Source organism: Orbicella franksi, chromosome 1, assembly GCF_964199315.1.
Source record: "Orbicella franksi chromosome 1, jaOrbFran1.1, whole genome shotgun sequence".
Lineage (NCBI taxonomy): Eukaryota > Metazoa > Cnidaria > Anthozoa > Scleractinia > Merulinidae > Orbicella > Orbicella franksi.
Window position 1 is genome coordinate 22,292,680 of NC_138145.1, and position 4,760 is coordinate 22,297,439.

Sequence of the window (4,760 nt, forward strand, 5' to 3'; positions counted from 1 at the left end):
TGTAATTCCAGATAATTTTAATTATATTTTAATTATATTTTATATTTTCTTTGAATTGTGGACTGATAGCATTACTAAATTCTGTTCTTAAGATAATTGTGACTAATTTATTTTTATTTGATACCTAATTTGTTTTTATCTTCAGAATTTAAACGAAAAGAAAATTATTATTTTTAAATAAGAAAAGCCCTAAAGGAGAATCAGCTCTTTCAGAAGAATCCCAGATGACTAGCAGCTCAATCTAGTGTCGCCTGTGAAATTACAGTCAAGTCAGATCAGTGACCTTCATTGTTCAAAACTAACCCCAACATCCTGGAAATGTACTACCCTTGACCTGCTCTAAAGCACTACTGTTTTACGTCCTTAACAACAGAGAAATTCTAGAAACACTGATTGAAAACAAACATCTTTCAAGCCAATTGGAATAAAGGTGTGGTTTTCTGACGTAGTCAAGTAAAGCCAAAAAGACATGAAAAGCAAACCCTCACCTTCCCCCATGATGCCTTCTCCACTTGAGAGCAAACGACCACACCATTAAAGTGTCGAAGTGCCTCCATCGAAAAAAAAAAAAACGGAACAGATAAACTCACCGGCATTTCTCAGTTGGAATATCGCAGAGGAACGTCAGAAACACTGCCCTCAGAGCAAGGGTTTCCACAACCCTGCAGGGACATCGATCGGCTAGATTTAAATCTGACCATTTGTGTTGTGTGCGGGTGTATGGGCCATCTCAGTCCCTGAAAATAATCTAAAATATACTAAGTTCAGTGGAAAACATCAAATCCACAAGGAAAAAAATTAACAAGCTCATTAGCACAGTAAAAAAAACTATTCACTCGAGTTAAAAAAGCTTATACCTTAACCAACTAGTTCTGCTATTGAATCGATACTTAAGTAGTAATAATACTTAGACATACTCAATCTGCCTTAGTTAACACTTCTTGGAGAAAAGTAGGATTAAAAAGCCCGATTCCCTAAGTGGTTTTGAACTACTGAAAACTACTGCATCGAAACCCTAACGAAAATAACCATAAGGGTTATTTTTCTCTCTATTATAAATGTACTATGATGCCAATATTATGGCTCACTAGGAACGCCCACTAGATCTGAAGGGTCTGTTCTACACCCCTGTTCTTCTGACTATCCCCACGTTTGGCCTATCTTTAACACGTTAGTGTCAATGCTAATGTGAAGACCTTATGACAACAAAATTTGTAGTGTTTTCTTAGCTGAGTTATTTAGTAATTGTTTACTTCTGCGCTAATGAGCTTGCTGTGGCACCTTTAAACAAAGGAGACAAAGAAATTATTTTAGAAAAAAACTTTTGTTTTTTAAAACTGGTCGAGTAAGAAATGACAATTTTGTATGAAGATACATGCATGTTAGTTATATAAATTTGAAATCCTACAGATTGGTATTGCATTAATTTCATAATTTCTTAATGCTACAATTGAATATACTTTAAATGCATTATTTTGGGAAAACGTAGCTCAGTTTTTTTTTTTTTTTGTAATACTGGTGATCAAGTAATAAATAACAATTTTGTATAACACTTAGTAAATTGAATAAATTTGTGAAAAGCAGCAGATTGGTATTGCATTCAATCGATAATTTCTTGATCAGCCAATCGAATTTACTTGCATTACCACAAAAGGGTAGTTTTAGGAAGCTTCCTTTGTTCAAAGGTGATAAAAAACAATGCTATAGTTTCAAGCACCATCATGTTATTAATCTGAACAAAAAAAAACGCTCAGTGACAAAAATGAAAATGCTGCTCATCCAAAGAAAATAATTGTGATCAGTAACAACTGAATTAGCTAATGATTTTAGAGGAAGTAAAATATTTTCTTGAATACAAGTTTCCTATTGAGCAGCTACTTTCCCAAAACAAGTTTATTTGGATTACAAAAATGTATTTCATTGTTGAAAGTATAGACAGGAAAAATTTTTCTCAAGGAAAGCAAATAGCGTAGCATTCTGGCAACTAAAACATACATGTATATTTTTTTCAAAATCAGACAAAAATAAAGAGAATATTAAAAGGTTTCTTATGCTGATGTTGGCAAAAGACATTTTTTTTCAACTCCAAACTCGATTTAAGATTTCCGAGGAAAACCAATGGAAGTGAACAGATTTCATCATAATGCTGGTCAATAGGAATCTTGTGAGAAGGAGAAACTAGGTTTTCATGAGCAAATAAGTGGCTTTCGTCAAATCATATTTACTGTAATGATTATATCCTGCTGTCTTACTTCTTTAGCGGTACACCAAAATGCCTGTACATATATCAAAAAAGTAACTTCATTTTCTTTTTAGGAACTAGAAGAAATTGTCATTAGAACTCAATAGGAATATTTTTAGCTTTGCATTTAAGAGCATCCTAGAATTTAAAAATGAGAATTTTTAATGAGCACTCAAAATGTCTGTACATGTGTAAAAAATAAATAAAGTGGTAAATAAGTTTTGACTGTATTTCCTAGTAACCGAGCCTTTGGACAAACAATTAACAGTAAAAATTGGCGATAATAATTTGGAATGACCTTGTGATGACTCATTGATCATTTTCAAATTCGTAAAACTAAAAGTCAGATTCTTGTGAGTCCTTTATATACTAAGAATGCATGTGAAAGTCTTGTTGTATCTGATTAAAAACACTACAATGTGGAATGTAGAGAGTATTAATTAAGAACTAAATAGTTTTGCTTTGATTGAGTCAGACTGAGTGTTCAGTTTAGGGTTTTTTTCTTGGATAAAGAGCATTTTATAAATTATTTCTAATTGAAACATATTTTGGTTTATTTTCTGCATGGGTTTTTGAAATTTCTTTGTCTGTTTCTGAATTCGACAATAATAATTGCAAAAATTTACTTTTTAAGGCAATTGTGCAGTACCAGAAAATATCCATACTCCCCCCCACAGAAGGGATTGGAATTTCCTGGGGGGGGGGGTTCTCTAAGACCAAAAACTTTAAAGAAATGTATCAAGTTTAATTGGAATTTCCAGAGGGGTGGGGGGTCTTGGAAAAAATCCCTTCCATGGGGTAGGTATGGATATTTTCTGGAACTGCACATTTTCAACAAAATGTCGGCTCTCAAAATGTCTGTACGCATGAAAATACAACAAGAATTACCAAACTGTTAATTCACAGAAACAGATTTAACCATAATTGAGTTTCAGTCAATTTTTAGTGATGATTGCATAATTCCCAGCTCTGATATGATGAATTGTATGGAAAATGTGACAAGCAAGCCACTTATTTTCAAATGAACGACACCCACACAACACACTGGTCAGTTCAATACTCTGTTTACATGGGTGCTAGTTACATGTGCATCCATGTGGTATTGGAAGACAATGTTAAATATCTTCAAATTGCAACTAGATAAATTTGAAGGTTGTTAATTGCTATTTTAGTTAGCTGCATACCCTGGGCTTTTTATCTTAACTATTAATTGAGTTATTGAGTGATTTTTTGATTGATTAAATGATTGGTTGATTAATTGATTGACTAACTGACTGACTGACTGACTGAATGACTGAATGACTGACTGACTGACTCAGGAATTTCACTTTACCTATGATTAAAAAAGAGATCTTTGAAAAAGACAGAAAATAAGTAAAGTTTCTTCCCAATTTACACATTAACTAAAATAACAGCTGCAAAGGAGACTGCGAAACCACATGTGCACATGTAACTAGGAAATGAACAGAGAGTAATAAATTGGTATTACAAATGTTTACCTTGAGTAATCAAAGAATTTTTCATCTCAGTTGGCCCACCACAATGTGTCACCAATTTTGCAAAATTGTAATTTAGAATATTGCTTTTTCAGGAGTGAGGGAAACCGGAGTACCCGGAGAAAAACCCTTGGGGCAAGGTGAACTGTGCCATCTCTGCTGTCAGTAATATCTCATATACCTCAGTATATGTATAATTCAACTTATGAAAGTTCACCATCCAAGGCTTGCTTTCATCTGCTGTCCTTGATCCCCAGTTGTCAGTCCTCAATCCTATCCTTGCTCCTTGATGCTCATTTAGAATTTAGAAATATTGCTTTTTCAGGAGTGAGGGAAACCAGAGTACCTGGAGAAAAACCCTCAGGGAAGGGTACACTGTGCCATTTCTGCTGCCGGTAATATCTGATATACCTTAATATATCTATCAATATTCAACTTACGAAAGTTCATCATTAAAGGCTTGCTTTCATCCGCTGTCCATGATCCCCAGTTGTCAGTCCTCAGTCCTATCCTTGCTCCTTGATCCTCTGTTCTGAGTCCTCAGTCCTCTGTCCTGGGTCCTCTGTGTGCTGGGCCATCCTGGGTTCATGGTCCTTGATTCTGTGTTCTATGTCTCTAACAACTTGCCTGCAAATCCAATACGTAACTAGTAAGTATTTTGTACATGACTTTTGCTAAACTTGAATAAAAAACAATGTGCAAATAATTCTTTTCTCTTAAAATTTTGCTTCAGAGTCTTACGAATTTCACAACCTCCTAAAGGATCACCCAAACATTTCTACCCCACCAAAACAAACTAATTCCTTGAGCAATCAATCACTGTTTTTGGAGCAGAATGTTAGCCTTGAGCAAGGCAATGATGTTCGTTGTTGGAATAAATGATTCTAAACCAGACATTAACTCAGAAGCCAGAGGCAAGAATTTCTGATTCATTCCAAGGAATAACATTGACCCAAGAATAAATAAGCTTGAAGTGAGAAACTTAAAATCCTCTGAACTTGGGGACATCTCAATGAAATGAA

General features: G+C 34.4%; 1 long non-coding RNA gene across 1 annotated transcript in view; it reads right to left on the reverse strand.

Annotated features, from left to right (window-relative positions):
- Positions 1 to 1,577: 1,577 nt before the first annotated feature.
- LOC145479083 (uncharacterized) overlaps positions 1,578 to 4,760 on the reverse strand; it is a 25,719-nt gene continuing 22,536 nt past the window's right edge. Inside the window, exon 4 of the long non-coding RNA XR_014048377.1 lies at positions 1,578 to 4,365. This is a non-coding gene — a long non-coding RNA (uncharacterized LOC145479083). The remainder of the gene's footprint in view (positions 4,366 to 4,760) is intronic.